The 20,432-nt window shown below is 40.3% G+C and overlaps 1 protein-coding gene across 5 annotated transcripts in view; it reads left to right on the top strand.

The window, feature by feature from the left end:
• The window catches only part of MTUS2 (microtubule associated scaffold protein 2), a 581,138-nt gene that overhangs the window by 21,251 nt on the left and 539,455 nt on the right, over positions 1–20,432 (top strand). For 4 of the 5 annotated variants that reach the window (XM_073894733.1, XM_073894728.1, XM_073894730.1 and 1 more), the window contains exon 2: positions 4,892–4,964. The exons of the other annotated variant lie outside the window; for it this stretch is intronic. The gene's annotated coding sequence lies outside the window, so the exon portion shown is untranslated. The remainder of the gene's footprint in view (positions 1–4,891; positions 4,965–20,432) is intronic. 5 annotated transcript variants of the gene reach the window in all.

Genomic DNA, 20,432 nt, shown 5'->3' with positions numbered 1-20,432 from the left:
TTGCTAGCCTGAATCCCATCTCCGACATCTTGGTTATATCTGCATCCATTTGTAAATCTGCAGCATAAGTCATAATCTCTGAGTCTTTTCTATTTTGGGGGCTCCTCCTCCTAGTCATTCTGTTGATGGGTGTTTGAGGGAATGTGTAGAGTCCAAATTATTGACCAGGCCCCAAGCAAGATGCACCTGTTTTCTTGGGACCTTAGGGTTGCTGGCCTCTTGTTTTCCCAGCCTGTCTTCTGGGGGAGGGGCCTGCCGTGCTGTTACTTAGGCAACCCTGTTTGGGCGGAGTTGCCCTACCCGCCCTGTAGCGGGGGATGGGCTCCGCGGGAATCAGTTTTTGAGGCTTTTGTTCTCTGGCGGCTCTCCCTGGCGGCTTTCCGCGTCTCTTCCGCGAGTTAGAGCTGAAGAGACCCATTTCCAACCCTGTGCCTCAGATCAGAGAGACCGCAGTCTGTTCTTCAATGAGCTCTCCAGGCCACACTGTCTCCGTTTCCATCTGTGCTGCTATAAACTGCAGTGTCCTGGGTTGTGCACCCCTCCGCAGCCCTCCCAGTCCTGCCTCCAGGTCGAGGCACGTCTCTGCCCTTTGTGCTTCTAAAACTGCCAGCCGCCCCCAGATTGCACGCAACCCCACCGCTCCGGGTTTCCGCCCCGGGGGCTGCCCTAAAGTCCTTTCCCCACCGCTACCGGTCTGCCAGTCTGTGCCCTGTCCCCAGTGCGCTGTCGCTCACCGGCGGTGTAGGATCCCCATGGCCAGGCTCCCTCCCGCTGCCATTTATCCTCTGATATCTGCCCGCGGAATCACGGCTCCCCGCTTGGTACCTCGAAACCAACCGCCTGCAATATTCTGTTTGTAGAGATCCAGATCTTCTTACATCTCAGGCTGGTTTTGTGGGTGCTCAGAGTGGTCTGGTAGATATCCAGCTCAATTTCGGGGACCAGTTGAGATAGGGTCCCTTACTCTTCCACCATCTTTTCTAGTCCCTAAATCTCGACATCCTTATGGAGGAGGCGTGGAGAAGGTGAGGAAAGAGAAAGGACAGGGATGGGAGGAGAAAGGGAAGAAGGAAAGGGGAAGGGAGAGGGAGGTGGAGGGAAAAGATAAAGAACGACTGGCGAGTTGGGCAGTGAAGGAGAAGCCGCTGCTGCGGTGACGCATCGAGTCTCAGACCCGCCTCCCTTTGTTTTTAAAACTTATTATTCAAGTACAATTAACAGTGTTATATTAGTTTCAGGTGTACAGTTTATTGATTCAACAATTCTATACATTTCTCAGTACTCATCAGGATGAAAGTACTCCCCTTCATCTGTTTCACCCATCTGTCCACCTGCCTGCCTCCCCTCTGGCAACCACCAGTTTGTTCTCTGTATTTAAGAGTTTTTTTTTTTTTTGTCTCTTTTTTAAATTTTTCATTTGTTTCTTAAATTCCACACATGAATGAAATCATGTGGTATTTCTTTCTCTGATTGACTTATTTCACTTAGCATTATACCCTCTGGTTCCATCCATGCTGTTGCAAGTAGCAAGATTTTATTCTTTTTATGGCTGAGTAATTGTGTGTGTGTTTGTACCACATCTTCTTTACCCATTCATCTATCAGTGGACCCTTGGGCTGCTTCCATATCTTGGCTATTGTAAATAATGCTGCAGTAAATATAGGGGTGCATGTATCTTTTCAAATTAGTGTTCCCATTTTCTTTGGGTAAATATCCAGTAGTAGAGTTACAGGGTCATATGGTAATTCTTCTAAAAAGTTTTTGGCTGCATAATATTCCATTGTGTATATATATGTATATATATACCACACCTTCTTTATCCATTCATCTGTCGATGGACATCTTGGCTCTTTCCATAGTTTGGCTATTGTGGACATTGCTGCTATAAACATCGTGGTGCATGTACCCCTTTGGATCCCTACATTTGTATCTTTGGGGTAAATACCCAGTAGTGCAATTGCTGGGTTGTAGGGTAGCTCTATTTTCAACTTTTTGGGGATCCTCCATACTGTTTTCCAGAGTGGCTGCCCCAGCTTTCATTCCCACCAACAGTGCATGAGGGTTCTTTTTTCTCCACATCCTCACCAACACGTTGTTTCTTGTGTTTTTGATTTTAGCCATTCTGACATGTGTGAGGTGATACCTCATTGTGGCTTTGATTTGCATTTCCCTGATGATTAAGCATCTTTACATGTTTGTTAGCCATCTGTATGTCTCTTTGGAAAAATGTCTATTCATATCTTCTGCCCATTTTTTAATTGAATTATTTGTTTTTATTTGGTGTTGAGTTATAAATATAGTCTTTTTATATAGGACTCCAAGGCATTAGGTAACACCTGTTCCCCTTGTCTTTTATGTCAGCTTCCCTGTTTTGTTGCTTGCTGATGTTTGGCAGACCCTGTTCTGATCTCAGTGATAATTATCAGTGGCCTAGGGCTCCTCTGTATGAGGTTGACCAGTTGGTTCTTAGGCAGCCTCTAGCTCTTCAGAGTGGCTTTGCTTAGTTGTTACCTGGTAGCTTCCACACATGCATGTGTAGTCTTCACATACCTTAGCTAGCACTCCTTAACTATGTTCACACTCTTATTCCATCACTATATTAACATAACGTCATTTTCTAACTCTCACAATGCGTGGTGCAATTCCAACTGGTCTATTAATTCCAGGCTATTATATTTGCAGTAGCTCTCTATCTTTGGCGTACCGATTATAATAATAATGATTTCTGTTCTCTGCTACTATTAGTGCTATCGTTTAGCTATTACCGACATTAACGCATATATCTTCAACATTATAGTGGTTCACATTATATCATAATATCTCTGTTTTAAAGGGAAAGTTTGTACTAGAACAGTGAAGAGTGCCTCTGAAGGTGGAGTTTATGCATTTCTCCACATGCATTTCCTCTCCTGGTCTTATGTGTTTTGAAATTCTGATTGGATGTGAACAAAACAATAGGTTGCACCTAACATGTGAACTAGGACTCTGGTCAGAATGCAGATTTTGACCCTATGTCTTTTCTTCAGATGATTAATTTTCAAAAATAGGGAATGTGAAATAGATAAATGGTACTAAAAAGAGTTCAAAAAGTTTATTTTGCAATTGGCTGCTTGTTCTTGCAACAAAACAAAACAAAACAAAGCAGCTTATGTAGGCCGCTCATTTAATGGGTCTCCTGGTAAGAGGGAAATCATTTAAACCGTCTCTCCTCCATCTCAGAAGAAAATACATTGTGTAAAGAGGTAAATTTTTGTATCTAGGGTATTCACACGGCCTCTATTCTGTTAGTTTGTAGTTCCAATAGTGTTGTGTATGCCTGCATTTTGACCACAGTGGTGGGGGTGGCTGTGATGGTGGTGTGCTGGTGGTGGTGTTCATAACAGTGAGGGGCTGGCATGGGAGTGCTGGTTGTGGTAGCTCCCGAGATAGATGGGTTACTGAATATGTTTGACGGAAGTAAACTTTCCCTTCTTTCCGTCTGGACTTGGACCTGTTTAATTTTCCCAGTGTGGTGTGATGCTCGCCACCACAGTAAGTACTGCCTTAGTGAGTGGGCGGCCCTTCCACTCTCCTCCCCCTGCCTCTTGTTCCTCACTTACACTGACATGCTTTCCTCTTGGCCCTCCCTTCTTACAGATTTGCATTCTTACCATCACCTTTTGCCTTCCAGCCCTCAGCTGTCCTCTCTGCCACATTTGTACTCTTGGAAAAGGCTCTTAATGTTGCAAGGAGGAGGCGGAGAGGAAGTTGGCAGTAAATAGACTGGGTTGGAAAAAAGAATCGAGGAGAATACACTCAGGTCCCTCCAAATACCAGAAGCAATTCACTTGTTTTCTTTTAGGTACCGTGAAGATGTCAGGTTGTAATGGATACCGGCAATGCCCACACCACTGAGGCTGCTTAGGAAATGGCATGTGCTGAGCAATAGGTAGTTGTGAAGATTTAGTTTTTTCCAGTCCTACCTTTTTTTTTTTTTTTTTGGCTTGGAAAAATGATGGAATTATCAAGTTTTGAGGTAAACAGTGTTTGGATATCACCAATTTTATATGACTCAGCCTAATAATAGCAGGCATCCTGTGGCATCTACTGGGGTAGCATCTGGAAGGAAAATTTGTGTTTTTTCTACCACCTAAAACTAATCTTGCTGGACAAGTTAGAGAGGAAAGTAACTTTTGCTGGTTTTTTTGAAATACAGTTTTATTATAGATTTAATTAATATTACTATTGTTAATATTATGGGACTCATGGGGTGCCTGCGTGGCTCAGTTGGTTGGGTGTCTGACTCTTGGTCTCAGCTTGGGTCTTGATCTCAGGGTCGTAAGTTCAAGTCCTGCAGTAGACTCTGTGCTGAGCATGGAGCCACTTAAAAAAATATTTGGGGACTCGTAGTTCCTCTAGTTCTTCATTTTTTTTCTGAATAAGAAGAAAATAAATAACAAAAGTGTAAATTGGTGCCATTTAAGAAAATTAGGAACTATGAAACACACATAATTATTCATGCATCAGAGGTCTTCTTCCCCCAACAAGAGCCAAATCTTAAGTTCTTAAGACACTTCATTTATATGGTGTATTTAAGAATCAGTTTTCAGATCATTAACTACTTGAGGGATTAAGAAAGAAAGAAAATTGAAGTCATGTATTCACTGAGGATTAATCTGAAAATAAGATGAAGTATCTCTGAAATCCGAGACAGAGCCAGTGGAAAAATGGTGAGTTCATGAAACAACTCCACTTATGAAGAGTTTGTGGTACAATTACTGCATAGATTCAAGCACTGCTGAACTAACTTTATTGTTTCAGGGAGAAGCAGTATTACCACGAAGTAACTGGTTATGCTTTCCTAAATCTGTCTCCTTTCTTCTAAGTTTTCCTCTGTCTTTTGCTTTTTAAGGTTTCCATACCTGGACTGTCAACTAGGGCAAATTGTCATCAATGGCCGTAAAACTCGTTTTCTGGGGGTCAAGGTGAGTTTATGTGGCTCTCTATTATTACTTTATTTGACTTGGGTTCCTGGCACTCAAAGGAAATAGCTGGTGGTAAATTTTTGGTAAATATTATCAATGAAAAAAGTCGATTAAAATGAATTCTGATATGGAAACTTACTTTAATTCTTCTTTTTAAAGAAATATGAGAAATCTGGGGTGCCTGGGTGGCTCAGTCAGTTGAGCATCTGACTGTTGATTTTGGCTCAGGTCATGATCTCAGGGTCATGAGACTGAGCCCTGCATCAGGCTCTGTGCTCAGCATAGAGTCTGCTTGCAATTCTCTCTCTCCCTCTGTTCCTTCCCCTGTTCACACATGCTCTCTCTCTCTCCCAATAAATAAAATCGTTAAAAAAATGTGAGGAATCTCTTTAGATATTGATGAAACTCAAGTTCAAGCAACACGGTTGTTAATGATGTTAAATTTGTGGAATGTGTCTATAATGGATATCTCTTTTCTAGCGGTGATTAATCTGGGACAACAGGTCATAGTTTTATTGTTAACATGTGTTTAGTAGTATCAGTTGTCAGAAATAGGACAAGAGAATGCAGGTAGTACTTAGGGCTTGCTTTGAGGAGAGGATGTGCTTGATAGCTGCAGTTATTGAGAGAGAAAGCCCAGATTGGTGTGTGTGGGGGGGTAGTTAATGCAGTGCAAACAGAGTTTATGAAACCAAGAGCAGACGCTTTAGTGAACAGCCAAGACCACAGAAAGTTTAAAATGTTTGAGAGAAGCTTTTCCGAGGGCTGCTGCTGTCCCATATGGCATTTTGTGCAAATTAGACGAAGGCACCCCTTCCGTAGACATTTTACTTCCATCTGATGGAAAATCGTCAAACTATACTGATTTTTAGAATAAGACACTTTCTTGCCATATGCTGGAAAACTGTGATATATAAATAATCAGATTACCCATCTTTAAACCCTCAACGTTGTAACAATGATGCACAGTTTTTGAAAGAGCAGAGATGCTAATGATGCGATTGGTGCCCCCTTAAATGTGGTGAACTTGCATAGTGTACAACTTACAACTGCCGGGCTGGCTCTGCTTTGTTGGGATTCAATTCAGGGTAGACTCTAAGGAAGGGAAGCTTGTTATTAAGTCTGATCATTGGGGACAGAGGAGAGGAACAACAGTGTGGGGTCTGGCTTTCACTGGACACTTGGGTGACATGGAAGAAACTTATCAGAGGGACAGTGGCTTCTGTAGTTTTGGAGACCAGAAAGGGTAGCCTAAGCTTTCTAGGGGTAAAACTAGAAAAGGAAAGCCTAAACTTGTATGTTTTAAATCAAATTTAGGATGAGTTCCTGTGATTTAGTGGTATAGAGTATGTACTTTCTGAGTCCCACCATTACTCAAGTGGGCTTTATTCTGTAGATTACCACTTCTGTGATGGTCATGTTCTCAAAGACTATTTAAACTTGAGTGTTTTTTTCCCCTGGTTGAAGGGAGTTGCTTTCAAAATGTTGAGGGTGTTCAAAATGGATGGTTCTTTCCTACTTAACAGATTTTTATTTATTTATTTATTTTTATTTTATTTATTTTTATTTTATTTTATTTTATTATTTGTCAGAGAGAGAGAGAGAGAGCATGCAAAAAAGCAGGGGGAGCAGCAGAGGGAGAGGGAGAAGCAGGCTCCCTGCTGAGGTGGGAGCCTGACGTGGCGCTCGATCCCAGGACCCTGGGATCATGACCTGAGCTGAAGGCAGATGCTTAACCGGCTGAGTCACCCAGGCGCCCCTTTAACAGATTTCTAAATTAATCTTCTGATGAGACAAAAAGCTGTTAAGTTGATGTTAATGGGTAGATATTGATTGGTAAATACAGGGTAAGGAGGATGCAGTGGTATTTTAGGGTGAGAGAGAGGGCTGCAGGTGGAGAAGGTGGCTGATAACTTATGTTATTGAGGACAAGAAGAACAAATATGGGAAAAAACTTAATGCGGTGTGGATAGATGGTAATGGCTGTAGAAGTGGTCAGGATAGTGGTGGCAGCTACAGGGGCTCTGGTGGAGGGATGGCGGCAGCCGCCATGATGTTGACTTCTCTGAGGGAGGAAATGGAAGGTGGAGAAGATGCCAGGTCATGGAAACAAAATACGTGGCCTGAGAAGAAGCTTTTGCTTCCTCGGTGCTATTGACAGAATTGATTGGAGGGCAATTCATGGAGCTCCTTTTTGTGGAATGCCAAGCTCGTTTTCTTATTGTATCATCTACCCATCCCTTCTTCCCCCAAAGGATACCACTTACATTAAGAATAACGATAAAGAGACCTCAGAGAGTCATTTTAATTCCAGTGAATACTGATGTTTATTTCCCATACCCCTGCTCACAGCCCACCTTTCTTTCCTGTGTGTGTGTGTGTGTGTGTGTGTGTGTGTGTGTGGTGGGGGTTTGATACTCTGAATACAGTAGAGAAACACATGATCCATACAGAGAACCATGTAGGTGATTTAGGGGAAGAAGCCCTGATATTATTTACATGTGAAACCTTTCTTCCCCACCCCTGTCACACATACACGATCCATGTTTTGAAGAAAGATATGTGGATTTTTTTTTTTTTTAATGAGTGGAGGGAGCAGAAGGAAAATGGGTAAGTGGATAAGAGGCTTTTATGAACCAATACCCTCCTCCCCCAGGTAATTGCTTAGGTGTCTGTTTTGCTTTGTGGATATTAGGTCTGATTTTTTTTCTTTGCCTTTGGAATACCAAGGAAAGAGTGAGAGTAGGAAGATGTTTTGGGACCTAGCACTTGGCACCTGTGATGTTAAGCTAATAAGTTTGTTGTTCCATTTTCCTTACCTTTCAGTAGGGAGAATGATATTTGCTGTTAGAAAATGCTGAGGAAGTCTGTGTAAACACTAGCCTAACAAATGTTAAAATGACACAGAATCACGTCTTTAACAACAATGCATCATTCTTATTGTCATTAATCTCCATAATTTTTGGATTAAAGCAGTTTATCACTACATGATCCAAATAATTATCTTGATAAATCAGAGATTCTTTATGTTGATTACCTAAAGATTTACACACTCTGCTGTAGGAGAGATTTAGACATAAAGAGTAGCTTTTTAAAAAAGGGATGTTAGCAGGTCCTCATGTGATGGAGGTTGTTTTATTAGGTGTCTAGCGCCCTGTGCTTAATGTCTGCTTAATGGAGTGGAATCACTTGACAGTGTTTAAATGCTAATAATATGTGACACATAGTGAGCGCTCACTTGCTCTGGTGCTGTGCGGAGCCCACCACACTCATTTTTCTCGTTTTCTCCTTAAAAACCCTGTGAGGATGCCATCACCGTCATTTTCCAGCTGGGGCGTGCAGCCAGCCATGCCCTTCACCATGATGTTTGCTGCACTGCCTCTTTGGATGCTTGACGAGATCTAGTAGACTCCTAAAAGGGTTTTCCTTTTCTCAGATTCTATGTGTTTCAGACCAGCCTGTCTCAGCCCTCATTATATGAAGCCTGATAGCTTCATACACAGAATTGCTTTGAAACTGAGCAAACAGTTCTATCATTAGAGGGCACCAGCTGAACAAGGCCAGGGGAATCCTAAAAATAAATTTGCACCACATAATGAGATGTGAGGGAATTGTTGGTTACAATTTGTTTCCCGGAGACCTTAGAGATTTTTAAAGAATATGTTGGGGCTTTTTTTCCTCCCGCCAAAGAAGGTCCTGTGATTCTAAAATATCGAAATGTCAAATAGGACTGAAATATCCTCAGATTTTTGAGGATGTGAAGGAACTCAGCAGTGTGTGTGTCTTATTTTCTGCTTTAGCATTATTTTGAGGAATAGATTAGAAGCCCCAGGGTCTTAGAGTCCATTATTTCAGGGAAGGCGAGGTTAATGTTTTTTTTTCCATATCCATCTTTTCCTTAGACAACACAGAAGAGGAGGCCAGACACATTTTAATATTTAAATCCATAGATCCAGAGCCCAGAATTTTAGGAAATTGGTTGTTGGGATGAGGAGAGGCAGAGTCAGCAAATGTTATGTGGTTGATCCTGTTAGGATGATAGAAACTATGTAGGTTTCTTTGATGTCTGTTATATGTGCAGAAGACCGCACATGCACTGCTTGCTTCTGCTATTAGATACATACTGCTGTCTGGTCTGTTTAGCTAGGAGTTAAAGCTGTGTTCTGTTGGAGGCGAGGCCAGATTTTGTTAAACTAGGTCGTCAGGGCACGCACACAGGGGCCAGGATCACACTAGCACCATGTCATCTTTGGTAATTAAATGGGTAAGCACGCCAGTAGGCAAACGAAATGGCTTCCCTCCTGCTATTCGAGGCAGATAGCAGGGAGCTGGGTAATATTGGAACACATGTCCAGTTAATGACGAATTATAATGGGGATCCTGGAAGAGTTCCTGTGATACTCCCTTTATGTCAGATGAGTTCATTGTATTTAAAATCATTGCAGAAATTACAGAAGAATTAGAAATGGATGGGTTATTCAAATGTTTTATGAGTTACTTCTAGTACATTTTAGTACAATGTGGATTCCTCCCACCCCTTTCCTCTTGGAAACACTGAGAACCCGAGCTGACATCAGCCATTTGGCAGGGGTTTCCTGGGGCAGCAACTTGGGACCTTGTGTAGAGAGATCAGCTGGAGATCCGCTCCTTGTTCTTCTTCTGAAGGTTGAGTTTGGTTCTGTCTAATGATAGGAGAATGAAGTAAATGACTTTTAAAAAACTGGCTTTTTACGATTTGCCTTTGCCTGAAAAGGATTTTGCATTTGACTTTTCATCATATTTTTATAGTTATTATTCATTGTACTTAGCATCCTGATCTTTTAAAATGCTGTGTGTGTGTGTGTGTGTGTGTGTGTGTGTGTGTGTGTGTGTGTGTGTGTTTAATGTTCAGCTGCTAGGATGAGAATACTCCCCTTAGATGCCAGGATAGGCAGAATGGCCTTTTCAGAAGTGGCTGTGGACCTGCATAGGTTGGGGAGCAGCCTCGGCCTCTGGGTGGCAGGGGGAGCAGGGGTCTCCAGCATTTTCTGATCTTGCTCCTGTAGGTCCTGCTCATCACTGGAATGTAAACTCCGTGAGGGCTGGCATTTGTCTCTTCACTCCTGTTTTCCTGGTACCTCCACCACTGAACATCTGACACATGCTGGGCATTCGGTGAATGTTTGTATAGTGAGTAAGGCAGCCTAGAAGCTGGCAGCTCTGGGAATTCCTTCCATCTCAATAGGAGATGCACATAGTCCTCTTATTCTTTCTGCAGCAGAGACCTAGTGAGAGATCAAGGCAAGATTTAAGCTTAAGAAACTGGAGAGAAGCAATCTTTTATTCATGGCATAGAACTTACTCGATGCAAGTACTGGCTTTGCAGGCGGGTCCCTGATAAGTTGGGTTCCTCATTATGCTTTTCTATATATAGCCAGCTTGTTATGTTTGTCACTTGGAACTAGACAGGTCATGGGCAAGCCATGATGAAGGATGCTATGGAGTTGGTGACACTCTAGGTCGTATCTTCGCATTTTAGAGTATGTGACCTGACTTGCATTACAGTTTCCTTCCCTTACAGTGGGCTAGCACCTGTCCTGTAGTTCTGGAAGGATCCAGTGAAGTAACAAGGGAGAGTGCCCAATAATGTTACAGCGCTGGGCACAAAGGAAATGTTGCGTTCCCTTCCAAGTAAGACCGTATTTAAAAGTCTCCTTTGAGAAGCTGACATTTCTAGACTTGCTAAACTTACATTTAAAAAAAAATACATAGTTTTTCCCCAGCTCATTTCTCAAAATAGGACATATTAAAGAGTCCTGTACAGGAGTATGGCTGTTCAAGTTATGATTTGTCACCAAGGAGCCTGTTTATGCATTTATATAACTGTGCTGATCTGAACTAGTTTGTTAATGAAACAACATTCTTAAATGTGGAAGCCTGTGGAAGCCACGTGAGAGCAGGCCATGGGGAAATCTAAACTAAATTTTGAGGTCTTCCAATCCAGGGCATCTTTCTCCTCAGAGTTTAATTTAGAGGAATAGTGATTTTCTGTAATAACTAAAATGCACGAAAGAATTAGATTGGAAACACTTGGCCAGTTGTAAATTCTAAGATGTATTTCAGTTCATGGGAGCATTTTAACGTCAACCAAAATGTACGGATATATATCTGAGTCCATCAAGTCAAAAGCTGTATGTGTCCTTTCAATATTTTAGTTCTGTTCTTTTTTTTTTCTTTAAAAGAAATTAAATTATCTGGGCAGTTTCATCCCCACAGACTATTATAAATGTGCAAATAATATGCCACTTACGGTGGATTTTTAATAGATTGCTTGTCAGAAGAACTCATGTTTTCTTCCGCTTCATGTAGAAGCAGTTCTTGTTACGCATTCAGAAAACAAAGCAGTCTTTCATTTATTAAGAAAATGCGCACTTAACAAAACCAATGAATTTTAATAGGAAAAGGGTATTAGGACTCATCATCTTCCTAAAAGGCGGACATAACAGAAATGGCAGTCTGTGGAGCTCCTAGCTCTGTAGCACTTCATCAGTGCCTTGCGTGGTAGGCATCCCTCTACCCCATACCGTAATTATTTACAAATATGTGATTTCCTTACTGGACGTTATGCTTCTTCACTGTCATGATCCATGTGTCATTCACTCCAGTGTTATTTGACACAATGCCTTGCACATAATGGGCCTTAGTAAATATTCGGTGGATAAAAACATCTGAGCAAAGCACAGAGGGCTGGATTTGTTGTTTGTAGTTCTCATCATTTAAGATGGGAGTGGTGTGGAAGAGTTGATGTCCTTAGATCCTGGGTGAGCCACTGCAGTGGCCTGTATTTAGGATGGTGAGAGAAGTCTGCCAGCAACTCAACCTAAGGTAACTTTCTTGAGAAAGTGGGGATATGTTGAAATAGGCATGAACAGGTTGCAGTTTCTGTAAATAGAGTCAATATCATTTGAATTTTTTGATGGCATTTTCATTCTCCTTGTTGGATCTAGTGCAAAAGAGAAGGTGGGGATGAGTGTGGAATTTACAGTTTTGCCTCTCAGAGGGAAGAGACAGGGACATGGGACATGGGAGCCCCGAGAGGGAAGGACAGTGACCGGTCCAAGAGAAAAGGCAAAAGGACCCACTGTCAGGAAGGAGTCAGGAGATGGACTCAGTAGGATATCAGGCCTACGGTAGATTCTAGAAGACCTTAAAAGTAACTTTTGAGACTTTTAAGACTTCTTTTGATTTTGTCACCATCTTCCTTGTTTGTTATTTGTACTGTGTCTTCTGTCTTGTTATTGCTCTGGCAAATGCTAGGGAATCGGTAAGGAGTTGGGAGGGTGGTTTTGCAGGGCAGGCCTTGTTTCTGCGCCATCTGAGGAAACCAGCAATCTTCCCTGAAGATCAATGCTACTTTGGAGTTACACTTTCTAATGCCAGCTGGACCCCGTATCACTCCAGCATCTAGGTGTCCACTGTCTGCAAAGCTCAGCCTTGGGAGGAGAGCGGGATTGAGAAGTACAGGCAGGACTTCTCCCATGGCAGATGCTGGCATTTACTCACCTGGGCCTTCTGCCTTGGCGGGGCTTAGGCCTCACATATTTGACCACCCCATATATGACCTACAGGGGAACACTCAGAATCCTCAGCAGAAATGCAGGGCCCTTTGCACACTCCATGTTTTATCTACATTTCCTGCTACCTCTTTTTGTAGTTCAGGCTTAGAAGTAGTTATCGAATGTCTGCTTTGTGATACTTACTATGCTAGATACTGAAAACATAAAAGAAATAAAATTCGGTTTCCATTTTCTAAGAATTTAAATCTGGTGGGATAGACCAATATGTAAACAGTGGTTTAAAGCAGTGTTACAGGGGAAGCATGGAGGTGGGACTCACAGGTCACCTCTTCTCCGTTCTTCCTAAGACTCTTACAGTTACTATGTTTGGGGATCAACCAGTATTGATTTGATATTGGTGTTTTATATCTATACTGCTGTATGACAACAGTTGCTGTACTGAAAAATAATTTTAGCTGCTGTAAGAGCTATAAGAGTCAAAAGAAATGAATTCTACACAGTGGTATCTAGTGTGGCAGGACAAGAGACTAATACAGTTGACCCTTGAACATGTGGGGGTTAGGGGTGCTGATCCCCCTGTGCAGTTGAAAATCCACGTGTAACTTTTGATTTCCCCAAACTTAACTACTAATAGCCTGCTGCTGACCAGAAGTTTTACCGATTACATAAACAGTTATTAACTTATATTTTGTGTGTTATATGTATTATATACTGTATTCTTACAATAAAATAAGCTAGAGAAAAGAAAATGTTATTGAAGAAATCATAAGGAAAATACATTTGCAGTCCTGTGCTGTAAAAAATAACCACATATAATTGACCTGTTCAGACCCATTTTGTTCAAGGGTCAACTATATTTTGGAAATATTTTCAATAAAAAGGGGTGTGATTGTTGAGTTTAAAGAAAATTGAATAGAAGAGTATCCTGGTAAGCTTTGCATTAATTATCACTTGAGAATATTCTAACCCTTTTTTCTCCATCAATCTCTCTGCTATTGATAAAAGAATATTTTTGGCCTGAATGGTCTAGATCTCAATGGGGGTATTTTTGCTGTCTCTCTCAGGGGACACTTGGCAATGTCTTGAGACACATTTGGTTGTCACAACTGGGAGTACTATTGGCATCTAGTGGGTAGAAGCCAGGGATTCTATAACATAAAGGACAGTCTCCCACAAGGGATTTTCTGACCACAAATATCAGTTGTGCCAAAGTGGCAAAATTCTGGTCTGAATAAATAGCCTATTTTGCTCATGTTCACTAGAGAATTTTACAAGATCCCACTCAAGTGTGCCCATAAAGATATTTAAAAAGATGATTTTGAACAAAAGGGGGAGTTGGAGGGCTACATTGCATGTAGGATGATTAGTAATGATTTTTCACTGGTGACCTCTTTTATTTTATTTTGGCTTTTGCTGCATCTTTTTTTTTTTTTAATAACAAGCTTTCTTAAAATTGAAGCATAATTGACATAATATTTTATGAGTTTCAGGTGTACAACATGGTGATTTGATATTTGTATACATTGCAAAATGATCACCCTGTTAAGTCTACTTACCACCTGTCACTCTACAAAGTCAGCACATTTATTAACTATATCCTCCATGCTGTACATTAATCTCCATGACTTATTTATTTTATAACTGGAAGTTTGTGCTTCTTGATCCCTTTCACTTATTTTGTATCTCCCACTAACCTCCCTCCCCTCTGGCAACCACCAGTCTGTTCCCTGTATCTAGGAGTCTATTTTGTTTTGTTTTGTTTTGTTTTGTTTTTTATATATAAAAATTCATTTATATAAATGAAATCATATGGTATTTGTCTTTCTCTGACTGACTTAATTTCACTTCGTGTATATCCTCAAGGTCCATCCATGTTGCAAATGGCAAGATTTCATTCTTTTTATGGCTGCATAGTATTCCATTTTGTGTGTGTGTGTGTGTGTGTGTGTGTGTGTTTATACACACCACACCTTCTTCATCCATTCATCTGCTGATGGACATTTGGGTTGTCTCCAAATCTTGGCTTTAGTAAATAACACTGCAATGAACATAGGGGAGCATATATCTTTTTGAATTAGTGTTTTCATTTTCCTTGGAAAATGAAACACCCAGTAGTGGTGTTGCTGGATCATGTGGCAGTTATATTTTTAATTTTTTTGAGGAACCTCCACACTGTTTTCCATAATAGCTGCATCAATTTACATTTTTTGTTAAATATTAAATATTTACTATATAACTATTAAACAACACACTACTGCACAAGCAGTGGGCCAAATGAGAAATCAAACGGCAAATCAAAATATGTCTCAAAACAAAAGAAAAAGAAAATACAATATTCCAAAATCTATGGGATACAGCAAAAGTGGATGTTAGAGTGAAATTTATGCTATAAATGCTTGTATTAAGAAAAAGTTCAAATAAACAATATTACACCACATGGGATAGAAAAAGAAGAAACTCAGTTGAAATTTAGTAGAGGATGGAAATAACAAAGAAAAATCAGACATATATAAAATAGAGACCAGAATAAACAATAACACAACATTGAAAGCCATGACCAGTTTTTTTTTAAATGGCAATGTTTTAACTACATTGATTAAGAAAAAAAGAAGACTCAAAAACCAAAATGAGAAATGGAAGATAAAACAATATAACAGATTACCACAGAAATAAATAGTGATAACTGATTACTATAACAATTATATACTAACAAATTAGATGATTTAGGAAAAAACCCACATATTTCCTAAAGACACACAAGTTACCATGATTGCATCATGAATCTTGAATCCGAGAAATAGGAAATCTTCTTAGACCAACAATAAGAATGAAAGTTGAGTTAGGAATAAAAAATCTCCCAGCACAGAAAAGCACAAGTGCACATGGTTTCATTGGTGAATTCTACCAAACATTAAACAAAATAATTAACAGTCTTTATCAAAATCTTACAAATAATGGAATAGAGGGAACACATTCAAACTCATTCCATGAGGCCAGTACTACTCTGATACCAAAGCAGGATAAAAACAATACAAGAACAATAAAGTCTAGTTTGTCCATTGTAAGTATTGCTACTCTTGACATCCATTTGCATGTTAAATGTTTTTCTATGCCCTCACTTTCAATCTGCAGGTGTCTTTAGGTCTAACATGAGTCTCTTGTAGGCAGCATGTAGATGAGTTTTTTTTTTTAACCCATTCTGATACTCTATGTCTTTTGATTGGAGCATTTAGTCCATTTACATTCAAAGTAATTATTGATAGATACGTATTTATTGCCATTTTATTACTTGTTTTGTTGTTTCTAGAGATTTTCTCTGATCCTTTCTTGTCTTTGTCACTTTTGGTCTCTCTTTACACTCAAAGAGTCCCCTTTAATATTTCTTGCAGGGCTGGTTTAGTGGTCATGAACTCCTTTAGTCTTTGTTTGGGAAACTCTTTATCTCTCCTATTCTGAATAGGAGATAGATTGCTGGATAGAATATTCTTGGCTGCAGATTTTTCTGCTTCAGCGTGTTGAATATATCATACCACTCTCTTCTGGCTTGCCAAGTTTCTGTTGAGAAATCTCGAACTAGCCTTATAAGTTTTCCCTTGTAAGTTAAGGGCTTCTTTTGTCTTGCAGCCTTTAGGATTTTGTCTTCATCACTATATTTTGCAAATTTAATTACAATATGTCTTGGTATGGGTGTGCTTTTGTTGATTTTGATGGAAGTTCTCTGTGCCTTCTGGATCTAGATATCTGTTTCCTTCCCCAGAGTAGGGAAGTTTCTGCTATTATTTCTTGAAGTAAATTTTCTGCCCCATTTTCTCTCTCTTCTTTTCCTGGGACTCCTATAATACAAATGTTATTATAGTTGAGGGAGTCACTGAGTTCCCTAAGTCTATTCTCATGTTCCATAATTCTTTCTCTCTTTTGTTCAGTTTCTTTATTTTCCATTATTTTGTCTTCTAGGTCACTAATTCATTCCTCTGCTTCTTACGGCCTGCTGTCATTGTATTAGGCCTGTTTCCAGTCTCATTTATTGTATTCTTCATCTCTGATTCTTTTTTAACTCTTTTATTTCTTTTGTAAGGGTTTCACTGATGTCTTCTATTCTCTTTTCAAGCCCAGTGAGTATCCTGATTGTTGCTTTAAATTCTCCCTCAGGCATGTTACTTATATTCATTTCGCTTAGATCTCTGGACATAGCCTTCTCTTGTTCTTTCATTTGGGATAAATGCCTCTGTCTTTGCATTTTGTCTTAAGTCTCTCTCTCTTTCTCTCTGTTAGAAAAGCCACTTATGTCTCCTGCTCCTGAAAGTAATGGCCTTATGAAGAAGAGGTCATGTAGTGCCCAGGGCCTGGTGCTTCAGGGAGTGTCTCTGGTGTGTGCTGCATGTGTTCTGCTTTTGTGTTTTGGTTGCTCTATCCTTCAGGTCAGTTGTCTGCAGAGGCTCTCCTTGACTGCTGTGGGCAGTGTTTGGTCCCGGGCCTGAATATGGCAAGTTTTAACTAGGTGTGCTCTGGTCTGCTTGTGAAAGGAGACCTGACACCAACTCCACCAGAGCTGAGACCCTGCAGAACTCTGGTCTGGGTAGAGGCCTGTGCTGGTCTTCTGGGGAAGGAGCCTGCCACACTAGGACTAAGGTAAGCTTGATTGAGAAGGGCAGTCCCGCTAGCATGCCAGGGAGTGAGGTTAGGCAGCCAGTGCAGGCACTGTGCTGCTTACGGCAGGGGGCTCTGTGTTTATGCTGAGGGGCAGGGGAGGGAAATGGTGCCAGGCAGCTCCCCTGTTCCCAGAGAGACATCTCTGTGAATGTTGTCTCCCAGGAATGCTCTCCAAGATGAGTAAATAATCTCCTCATTGTGTGCCCCTGGTGATCTTCAGATCACTGTTTCCACCCTGTCTGCCCACCACCTCCTCCCCCCGCCCCCACCTCAGGTTATTTGCCTGCCTCTCTCCAGGAGTAAGGCGGTGTCCTCAGGGCTATATCCCAGCCAGGCCTGCTGACCTTTAAAACTCCAGGCTTTAAGTCCTGCTGGTTGCAAGGACTCATGAAAATCAGTCCCCCCTCATTTTCCCAGCCAGTGGCTTTGGGAAATGTTCTCCTTGTGTGTTCCTCTGTGTGCTCCTCTCTCTCTCTCACCCTTCTCCATGACCACAGCTCCCTCCCTTCTGCAGCACCTGTGATCTGTTTTTCCCCTAAACTACATCTCTGCACTTCCTACCTTCTGCAGTGTGGCCTCTTTTCTCTCTTTAGTTGTGGAGTTTGTTCTGTCAGTCTTCAGACCAATTTCTGGGGTATTTAGGATGATTTGATAGTTACCTAGTTGTTTTCATGGGACAAGACGAGCCTAGGGTCCTCCTACTTCATTGCCATCTTCTCCATTCCCACCAGTTTACATATTTTACCAGCAGTGCCCAAGGGTTCCTTTTTTTCCACATCCTTGCCAACACTTGTTATTTCTTATCATTTTGGTAATCGTCGTTCTGTCTAGTGTGAGTTGATATCTCATGGTTTTGATTTGCATTTCTCTAATGTTGAGCATTTTTCATGTACCTGTTGACCTGTCTTTTTTGGAAAAATGTCCATTCAGATCTTTTGCCCATTTTTTAATTGGATTGTTTCCTTTTTTTGTTCCTGAGTTGTATGAGTTCTCTGTATATTTTGAATACTAACCCCTTAATGGATATATGACTTACAAATGTCTTCTTCTATTAAGTGGGCTTTCTCTTTATTTTGGTGGTGGTGTCCTTCACCATGCAGATACTTTTAATTAGATGCAGTCCTGTCTGTTTATTTTTGAATTTGTTTCCCTTGCCTTTGGAATCAGATTGAAAAAAATGACTAAGATCAATGGCAAGGAGCTGACCGCCTATGTTTTCTTCTAGGAGTTCTATGGTTTCAGGTCTTACATTCAAGTCTTTAATCCATTTTGAAGTAATTTTTACATATGGTATAAGATAATGGTCCAGTCTTTCTTTTGCATATAGCTGTCTAGTTTTCCTCATACCATTTATTTATTTTTTTATTTTTCAAGTATTTTATTTATTTGAGGGAGAGAGAGAGCATGCACAAGGGAATGGGGGGGAGAGGCAGAGGGAGAGGGAGAAGCAGGCTCAATCCCAGGACCCCGAGATCATGACCTGAACAGAAGGTAGGCACTTAACCGACTGAGCCACCTAGGTGCCCCTCCTCATACCATTTATTGAAGAGATTGTCTTTTCTTCATTGTGTATTCTTTTTTCCTTTGTTGAAAATTAATTGACCATATATACATGGGTTTATTTCTGGGCTATCTTGTTTAATTGATCTATGTATCTGTTTTCATGGCAGTACTATATGTTTTGATTACTGTAGCTTTATAGTATAGTTTGAAATCAGAGAGCATGATACCTTTGCCTTTGCTTTTCTTTCTCAAGATTGTTTGGGCTATTTGAGGTCTTTTGTGGTTCCAAGTAAATTTTAGAATTATGAGTTTGATTTTTGTGAAAAATGACATTGGAACTTTGATAGGGATTGCATTAAATCTGTAGATTGCTTTGGGTTATATGGATGTTTGAACAATACAAATTCTCCCAATCCATGAACTCAAAATATCTTTCCATTTATTTGTATCTTCTTTAATTTCTTTCATCAGTGTGTCATAGTTTTCATTGTACAACTTTTTTCACACCCTTGGTTAAATTTATTCCTAAGTATTTTTTTCCTGGGATGCCTGGGTGGCGCAATCAGTTAAGTGGCTGCCTTCAGCTCAGGTCACGATCCCAGGGTCCTGGGGATCGAGTCCCGCATCGGGCTCCTTGCTCAGCAGAGAGCCTGCTTTTCTCTTTCCCTCTGCCTGCTTCTCCCTCTGCTTGCCGCTCCCCCTGCTTGTGTGCGTGCTCGCTCACTCTCTGACAAAAAAAATAAATAAAATCTTAAAAAAAAGGTATTTTTTTCCTGTAATTGTAAATGGGATTATTTTCTATATTTCCCTTTCTGATATTTCATTATTAGTGTATAGAAATGAAGATTTTTGCATATTAATTTCGTATCTTGCAATTATTCATTAATTAGTTCTAACAGTGTTTTTGGTGGAGTCTTAGGGTATTCTGTATGTAGTATTATATCTGCAAATAGTGACAGTTTTATTTCTTCCTTTTCAATTTAGATGCCTTTCATTTCTTTTTCTTCCTACTTGCTGTGGCTCAGGCTTCTGATACTATGTTGAAAAAAAGTGAGGAGAGTGGGCATACTTGTCTTGTTTCTGATCTTAGAGAAAAAGCTTTCTGCTTTTCACTCTTGAGTGTATTAGCTGTGGGCTTTTCATATATGACCTTTATTGCATTGATGTACATTTCCTCTATACCTACTTTGCTGAGAGTTTTTGTCATGAATGGATGTTGTATTTTGTCATCTATTGAGGTGATCATATTGTTTTTATCCTTTATTTTGTTCATGTGGTGTATCATATTGATTGATTTGCAGATGTTGAACCAGCCTTCCATCCCTGGAATAAATCTCATTCAATCATGGTGTCCTTTTAATATATTGTTGAATTTGGTTTGCTAATATTTTGTTGAGGATTTTGCATCTGTGTTCTTCAGGGATATTGGTCTGAAATTTTCTTTTTTTGTGGTGTCCTTGTCTGGTTTTGGTATCAGGACAATGCTGGCTTCATAAAATGAGTTTGGAGCTTTCACTCTTTTTCTAGTTTTTGGAAGAGTTTGAGAAGGATATGTATTAAATCTTCTTTGAATGTTTGAATTCACCAGTGAAGTCATCTGGTCCTGGACTTTTGTTTGTTGGGAGCTTTTTCATTACTGATTCAATCTCCTTATGAGTAATCAGTTTATTCAGGTTTTCTGTTTCTTCCTCATTCAGTCTTAGAAGATTCTAAGTTTCTAAGAATTTATCCATTTCTTATAGGTTGTCCAGTTTGTTGA

Source organism: Callorhinus ursinus, unplaced genomic scaffold, assembly GCF_003265705.2.
Source record: "Callorhinus ursinus isolate GAN/ISIS: 27379988/994484 unplaced genomic scaffold, GSC_fseal_2.0 scaffold7, whole genome shotgun sequence".
NCBI lineage: Eukaryota > Metazoa > Chordata > Mammalia > Carnivora > Otariidae > Callorhinus > Callorhinus ursinus.
Note: the sequence above shows the minus strand (reverse complement) of the source record. Positions and strands in the feature narration are given on the sequence as shown.